The sequence below is a fragment of the Microtus oregoni genome, unplaced genomic scaffold, assembly GCF_018167655.1.
Source record: "Microtus oregoni isolate MIOR12 unplaced genomic scaffold, Mior012 000017F_ref0000208, whole genome shotgun sequence".
In the NCBI taxonomy this organism is placed as follows: domain Eukaryota; kingdom Metazoa; phylum Chordata; class Mammalia; order Rodentia; family Cricetidae; genus Microtus; species Microtus oregoni.
The window spans coordinates 3,886,698-3,895,522 of NW_024543076.1; positions in this window are offsets into that span (position 1 = coordinate 3,886,698).

Sequence of the window (8,825 nt, forward strand, 5' to 3'; positions counted from 1 at the left end):
ATGAGTGCTTTGGTTGAATGCATGCCTGGTGCCCCAGGAAGCCAGAGAGGACTCAGATCCTCTAGAACTGGAGTTACTGATGGCTGAACTGCCATGTGGGTGCTGGGAATGGAACCGGGGCCCTCTGCAAGAGCAACAATGCTTTTAACCACTGAGCCACCTCTCTAGCCCCCTTTTATATACACCCTAGGCCCCCCTGCCCAGAAATAGTACAGTCCCTACCCCACAATGGAATGAGCCCTCTTGCATTAATTAGCAGTTAAACTGGGTGGTGGTGGCACAGGCCTTTAATCCCAGTACTTAGAAGGCAGAGAGGCAGGTGGATCTCTGTGAGGCCAGCCTGGAGTACAAAAAGAAAGAAAGAAAGAAAGAAAGAAAGAAAACACCCCACAGACATGACCATGGATGACCATCGGCCAATCTGAAACTTTGAAACTCCCTTCTCCTAGGTGTGCCAAAATGACTTCCAAAATTAGCCATCCTACATGACAGCACCTTTGCCATTGAGCCATCTCACCAGTCTCTGGAATGTTGTAATTTTAGGCAGAATATCACTCTTCCATATCTTGATAATTTATTCGCCAATGTGATTATCTTCGAATGAGGCTATTATCCTTTTTGATTATTTGTTTTTGTTTTTTTCAAGACAGGGTTTCTCTGTGGTGTTGGTGCCTGTCGTGGAACTTTGCTCTGTAGACCAGGCTGGTCTCGAACTCACAGAGATCCGCCTGCCTCTGCCTCCCCAGTGCTGGGATTAAAGGTGTGTGCTGCCACCGCCTGACTGAGGGTACCATCTTTAGCAATTACACTTAGGATTTTTTTTTTCTCTTCCATTCCTTCAGCGTTACCCTCAGCAAACGTCTTTTTGTGCCCCTGCTAGCAACTTCCCAAGGCCAAATCAGAGCCTGTTCAACCAGATTTAGCCAGAAGGTACCAACACACTCTCTGAAGTTGTCAAAACACTGGCTCCCTGAGGATCTGGGCATTCCAGTCTCCTCCCTGACACTCTTGTTGCTGCCAGAGTCTTAAAAAATACTCTCTAATCCAGCACATAGGCTGCTAGACAATTCTTTAAATCTAAGTCTGCCAGGTAACAGCTGAACATATGCTTAGTGGCCTTTGCCTATCCTGGAATCTTCTTAGCCAGATGATTGGTATGTAGGTTTCTTTGAGCTTCCTAAGCAGACAGTGATGCCATCTGCTGCTGATGACCTCAGCCACCAGGGAGAAGCTGACCTGCTTGAGGGACATGCCTGTCCTAGAAGAGCAGTTGAAGATATCCCCCAGAATGAAGAGCTACAGCAGAAACGCAAAGAAAGAGAAAATACAAGCTAAACGCGGTGGACTGACCCCGGGGACTCTGACTTCTAAAGAACAGGAATTCCAGGAAAACAGAAGGATGAAGCAGTTACCTTTTTCATGTGTCTTAGAGGTGGAACACATACAGACTGAGACCAAGGGATGATATAGGCTCACGCAAGGAGATTTCAGGGCTCTGGGGACATAGAAAATACCCTACATATTCGCAGAGAAAATGGTGATTCAGACAAAGAATGAGTGAGTTAATTGCACCAACGGAAAACAGAGGAAAATGAAGAAAGAAGTCAGGACAATGATAAATGCAAGTTAGTTGCCAAGTCCAGGAAAAACCAACGCCTCTGCCAGAGAAGAAAGCCACGGTCTCCTGGAAACCATTTGACTAACGATTTAGTAGAGGTCCGTTTCAAACTCAAACTGTAGCCCTTTACTGGGGGTCTAGGAATCGCAATTAGGGGAGCACAGGTTCAGACAGCGCTTAGGGAGAGCACGGAGCTGCTCAGGCAAGCAAGAAGACCCAGGCCAACCCACAAGTCAGATGGAGGAAGGTGATGGGTGCAAAGTTCAAACCAAGCCTGGCCTCTGCTGAGGGCAGAATCAGTAGATGCTCTACGGGCTAACCCAAGTGGCGCCCATCCCACCCCGCCAGGATAACCGGCTCCCTTTTCCAGTCTGTGAGCCAACATCGCCTCTCATACCTGCACTAATTGGAGGTGTTTAAAAGGTATTTTAGGGCTTTTTTACTTGTTTGGTTTTGTTTACTTTGTTTTTCCACGGCAAGGTCTGACTAAGTGGTCAGTCCAGCCTGGAACATGCACCTTCCTGCCCCCCAGCGTGAGTGGCTTCCGCATTTCTTCGTTACTTGCGTAGCTTTGAGAACTTACCATACTTCACGGCTCTTCTTTTATGAGTTTATTGTTGCTGTCTCTTGCCCATTTTTGTCGTGGCAAGTTCCTCTCTTTTACTCTTGAGTGGTAAAGCCACCTTTAAATAGCAGGCCAACTCATTCTTAATCTATCGCACCCCACAAACACTTTCCGTGCGGGGTCCTTCTCCTTTCTACGCTCTTTTTTAGTATGAGGGAGTTTTCATTCTTCTATAGCTCAGTCTCTCTCTTATGTTTGTTTTACCTTTTAAGTTCTTATCTGTGGATTTTCACTGGCAACTTCCCATGGTGTTAGCCTATGGTGTTTCCCATTTCACATCAGAGACACCAAGACACTCAGACCACAGGCGGCGCCTGTCTATCGACCACTTACCACGATGGGCAGAAGGATCAGTGACTCAAACCAAAAAGTCTCGAGGCAATAGTAGGGCCCTTAAGAAGCGTTGTGCCAGCTGGGTGGTGGTGGCATGTGCCTTTCATCCCAGGACACGGGAGGCAGAGCAGGGAGCTCCCTGTGAGTTCGAGGCCAGTCTGGTCTGCAAGAGCTAGTTCCAAGACAGCTAGGCCTGTTATACAGAGAAACCCTGTCTCGAAAAATCAAAAACAAGCAAGCAAGCAAACAAAAAAAGCATTGTGCCCTCACCTGTTTCTTTTTCTTCCTGGATGAAAGGTCAGATGTCACTTTCCAGCTTACCCCGTAAGACGGGGTCATGTGACTGATCTGGCCGTGGTATATGTGTGAAAGTGCACAGGTCCTTCGTGGCCCCCCAGACTTCCCGCATGATCTTCTCTTTCCTCCTGTCCAGTGCAGAGGAGCTGTGGGCACGTGCTAGGTGCTGGCAGGAACAGAAAACAGGCGGCGCTTCCTCTTGGAGCAGCCAGATGGGAGGGAGCAACTACCTGGAATCCTTATCCCTCTGTGCGCAATGAAGTACTACACTTTTACCACGGTGTCCCATCGGGAGACTCTGTGGGGTGTTTGCCATGGCAGCTAGCATTACTGAAACCCAGCAGAAGCTTCCGAATTCACTGGGACAGCTGATCTGAATTCTGAGTTTGTTTCTTGGCGTGATGTCAGCTCTCAGTTTTATAGAAGCTCTTTCCTCTTGTGCTTGCTCTAAACCTCGGATCTTGGAGTTATGAGAAGCATGCAGAATTAATTGGGGAAACTTGAGCTCTCGGCTAAGCTCTGGGAAAGGTTAACAGCGCGGGTGTTGGCTTCTGTCAGCCCGTCCTCAGGATGGCTGCCTGTTTCCACACAGCAGGAACTTTAATGAGCCACGTTGTCTCTTTCTACTTCAAATTAACTTTCGTTATAGGCTAAAGTGCACCCCCCCCCCCCGAATTCATAGAAGAAGCCCTAATAGCTCAGATGACTGGTTTTGGGGATAGGGTCTTCAAGGAGGTGATTCGGGTAAACTGAGTCATGAGGGCACGGTTGATTTGCAGTGGTGTCCTCATGAGGAGAGCTGTGGGGAGGGGTCTTGGGTGTGGTCAGTGGTAGAACAGTTGGTTAGCATGTGCGAGGCCCTGTGTTCTGTAAAGGGGGAAGGGAGAAAGAATGAGAAAGAGAGGAGAGAGAGAGAGAGAGAGAGAGAGAGAAGGGGGAAGATGTTCACAGGAATAAGACACGAAGATGTTCACAGGAATAAGATACCAGCACTTGGGAGGCAAAGACAGGCAGGTCTCTGTGTATCTGAGTCCAGCCTGGTCTACAAAACTAGTTCCAGGACAGCTAGAGCTGTTGCACAGAGAAACCCTGTCTCGAAAAACCAAAAAAAAAAAAAAGTTTTAACAAGACATGGAAGCACACACCTTTAATCCCAACATCAGGAGGCAGAGGCAGTTGGATCTCTATGATCTCTTCTGGGACAGAGTTACACAGTGAGACTCTGTCTCAGGGAAAAGAACAACAAAAGCATGAAAAGGTTTTGTTGCAAATGTTTTCAAATATGGAGTCATTCTTTGTATCTGAAATCTGCTCAATGTTACATTTTCCATGTGTTCCATTTGCATGTATTTATTTTTCAGATTCCCAAAGTAATAAATATCCTAAAATATTTAAATATCATTAATAGGTTTTCTTCCCCTACCCTTGCCCCAATAAGTTTCTCCACTGATGAAGTGAGCCAGATCAAGCCAAAATGAAAAAGTATAACAACAGATATATTGAACAAAGCAACTTCCAGGCAGATTCTCTGGTCCCAGAGTCAGGCCAGAGAAGTCACACACAAACTTTAGAAAGCAAGACGATTGTATAGGTTGTAGGTGAGGGGTGATGATGTGTCCACCACCCACTGGGTTTGTGTCCACGTCGAAAGCTGAGCGGGAACTTCAGCATTAGGTGGGGACTTGAACAGCTGGTGGCTTTGGGAGAGGAAGTTACGCTAGCCACCAAGAATGGGGAACTGGGCTTTCTGACACCTTTCCTTTGTTCAGAGACTGAGCGGGCAGGGTTTGGAGAGAGAAAGAGGGAGGGAGGGAGGGAGGGAGGGAGGGAGGGAGGGAGGAAGGAATGGGGTTTTCCTGACCATGCAGGGGTGAGCCAGAGGTTACAACCGAACAATCATAATATAGAAAGCTAAAATCATTTACATTCCTTCAAAGACTTCTGTTTTTTTCTACTTTTTTGAGTCAGTCTGTCTACTATATATTTTTTTATTATTTTGTTTTTTTTTGAGACAGGATCTTTCTATTAGGTAGACCTGGTTGTCCCAGAATTGCTATGTGGACCAGGCTGGCCTCGAACTCACTGAGATCCCCCTGCCTCTGCCTCCCAGGTGCTAGAATTAAAGGCGTGCACTACTACATACGCCTGACATCTGTTAAAATTCTTATTCGTGATTATTGTGTGGGGACACGTGTCCTCGCACACATGCAGAGGTCGGAGGGTTCCGGGGCAGAACTCAGGTCGTCAGGCACGAACGGGAAGTGCCTGTCCCTGCTGAATCACCTCCATGACTGCAGTCAGACTTGTAAACCGTCTCATAGGAATTCATCCATTATATAGATAGTTTTCACAGATGAGGTCTCCCTATGATGCCTAGGCCAGCCCTGAACTATCCTAACTCCCTGGAGCAGCTGGACCTGTAGATGTGTTTAACTGTGCCGGTCACTGTTAATTTATGCCTTTAACAAAACGTCTCCAGCACATGTCCCCTTTCTCTGCACCCATAGAGATCCCTTCAAGGGCTCTTCAGACGTTTTTCTCCACCCCCTTGGTCTCGCATCCACTTCTCCTTCAACATCAAAGCTTCCTGGGTTCTTGTACACAATCACTTTTCCCTCCCTGTTCCTATGCTCCTATTCCTTTTGTTAAATTGGGAGCATAGCCCCAGCCCCCAGGCATGAGAGTTGTATTGGTCAGGACTCCAAATCCCAGCAGGCCAGACCTCCCTGTTCCCCCTCGGGGCCACCTGAGAGCACAGGACTCCCAGTAAACCTGGATATTTCTTAAATTGGCTTGTTTTGATTTGGCTCGATTGGGAATTTGTATCAGCAGAGGGGTCGCATTAGGAAAAATTCCTTACACCTTCTTACAGCCGTGGGGACACCAGCGGGAAAAGCTGGAGGTGGCAGAAAAGGAGGACAGGGCTGCACTTGTCTGAGCTCTGCCATTTTTCTTTGGGTGAAGGGTCCATTATTTAATCTGGGCGTGAATGTTCCCATCTCTAAATTGTACCTACTTCCACGGTTGAGGTAAGAATTAAATGCAAGATTCTCATCCCTCATTTTATTTGACCTAATTCCCAGCTCCATGGTTGGGCCAGACGCAGGATATCAGTAATTTTAGGAAACTGACTATCACCACAAGAAGCCCCAAGAGAAGTTGGTGGACTGGCACTTTACTGCAGTTGGTTTTCCAGTCTTTGAGACTTCTGAGGCCCAGCTGGCCCAGGAAACCCCGAAAGACGGCTAGTCTCTCACACTCTCACCTGATGCCTGGCTTGGCCTGAAGACCAAGACCTGGAGTCTGCGGAGGCTGCTGATTTTAAAGCATTTCTTCTCAAGAGCTGAGAACATAGCTCAGTTAGCAAGAGTCCCAGGTTTGGTCTCCAGCACTACACAAAGGCACGGTGTCCTGGCTCTTAATTCCAGCACTTGGGAAACAGAGGGAGTAAGGTCAAGAGTTCAAGGTCATCCTTGGCTTTGCAGTGAATTTGGGGCCAGCCTGGGATATATGAGACTCTTTGCCAAAACCAAAAAGTTTCTGTTCAAAAATATTAAGCATAAGAGAGATGGCTCAGCATTTAAAAGTACTTGCTGCTCTTGCAGAGGACCTGGGTTCAATTCCCAGCATCCACATGGCTTCTCACAAACAGCTGTAACTCCAGTTCTAGGGGATCTAATGCCCTCTTCTGGCCTCCCTGGACACCAGGCATGAACATGCTGAACAGATATACATGCAGATAAAACCCCCATACACATAAAAAGGAAAAGAAGAAGAAGAAGAAGAAGAAGAAGAAGAAGAAGAAGAAGAAGAAGAAGAAGAAGAATAGGAGGAGGAGTCTTAGCATGGTGGTGCACATTTAATCCCATCACTTGGGAAGCAGAGGCAGGTAGATCTCTAAAGGCAAGTTCTAGGCCAACCTAGTCTACATGGGGAGTTCTAGGCCAGCCTGGTCTATGGGGGAAGAGGGGGAAATGTGGAGTTCTAAGTCAGCCAGGGGCACATAGGGGAGTTCTAGGACAGCCTGATCTACATGGGGGAGTTCCAGGACAGCCACAAAAAAACAAATACAAATTCATCTTATGTAAAGTTCTCAAGCACAGAGGGAGAAGAACAGTTCCTAGAGGGAGATGGGAAGGTCTTAGTTCTGTGAGGGGAAAAGGGCTTTAGAGGTGGGAGAGGCTGTACTAACCTAACAGTGGAAATGTCATCAGTGCCTCAGCCTGAACACTTGAAACTTACGATGTAAGTAAGGGGTTTGTTATGGCCTTTGTCCCACAAGGAAGAAAGAAAAAAAATGCTTTGGGGGCCTTCTGGTTGCCCAGGCTGGGGAGTTATAAGCCACCACACCTGGGCCCATGGGCACAGAGGGCACAAAGCCATGCCCTCTGAACTCCTGACTGCCCCCGTGTCCCTGCCAGGCCCCTGCCAGCCCCCTGCCCACTGCCTTCTTCCCAGGCCTCTGCTCTCAAATTCTCAACAAGGACACGAAACAGACCACCCATGGCTCCGTCCCAATTCCGAGGAGCTCGGATGAGGACGAGAGTGGAAACAGGTACTTTTTTAAAAAGTAGAGAATTAAAACTTCAATCGAGAATCACACTCGTTATTCCAAGATTAAAAACATTCTTTAGAAACTGGCTTATTAGAGGACATGCTTCCTGCGTCGTGCAGGCGGGAGGGGGTCGGGTCAGTGGGGCTCTCAGTAGGGGGCAAGCAGGTGAAATGATTATAAAATATGTCAAATAAATGGTCCTTTTTCTCTTGCCGGGAGATAAGGAAAGGTAATTTGGTCTGTCAGTTGCACACACAGAAGGCGTCATGGTCAGCTGCATTAATACTGAATACTTTGTCCAGAGTCACAGAGCTAAAAGAAATTACAGCATCTCGCTGCTGTGAACTCTGGCATGACTCCGAGCCAGGCGTCCCCACCTGAATTCACAAGAGGGACTGGATGAAAGGCAGGCCCAGAGCGGCTTCCCCTGGCACTTCAGTTCCCTGCCACTTCCAGTCCCATCTCTGCTCCAAGCTTCTGGGTCTGGTTTTGGCTGGCCATCCTCCCAGCTGTTTCTCATGACTTCTTGGTACCACCTGGGCCTCTGGACCCAGACTTCCCTGGACCTTTTCCCCACCCTGGATGGTTCTTCACGCACACCATTTAAAAACAACCTCGTCCCGGTGACTTCTTCAGGGTGCTGTGCGGCCTTCCTCCACCCCCGACAACAACCTTTCCTTCTGCCTTTCGGAAAGGGTGTGTCCTGTCCCTAAAGCTTTCCCCTACCACTCAGGGGGTGTCTAGATGAGAGACAAGCCCCCCTCGGCAGTGGAGTTGGGGAGGCCTGCCTGGGGCCTGGCGGCAGAAGGAATAAAAAGGTCTCTAGAAACTGACTAGAAACTATTTTTTTTTTTTTAAAAAAAAGACAGTACCACAGAGAGGATGTGATGGTTTTCCAACTCAGTTTCTTTTTAAATTTTAATTGAAAATTTGTTTTAAGACAGGGTCTTACTGTGTACCCCTGTCTAGCCTGGAACTCACAGAGATTCACCTGCCTCTGCCTCCTAAACCCTGGGATTAAAGTTGTGGGCTACCACACCAAGCCCAGTTTCTGATTTTTTTTTTTTGAGATAATGTCTTATTGGGTAATCCAAGGCTAGCCTTGAACTTACTAGACTGACCTTGAACTGGCAGCAATCCTCCTGCCTTGGCCTTCTGAGGGAAGAATTACCAGCCCCTCCTCCTTTTGAATCCGTGGTGGAGAGGACGAGTTTTTAGGGTTGGCCGTAGACTATAGCGTGATCTCTGAGTCCATTGTTCAGCGGTTGACTCTCAAGAGCCTGACTTGATCTGTACCCCCAACTTGGGCCTCCACAGGAAGTCCCAATCAGAGCCCTGGATGAAGGCATCTCTGTCTGCTTTGGGACAAAGATGTGTCTTCCTCTCTGGGGCAGTTA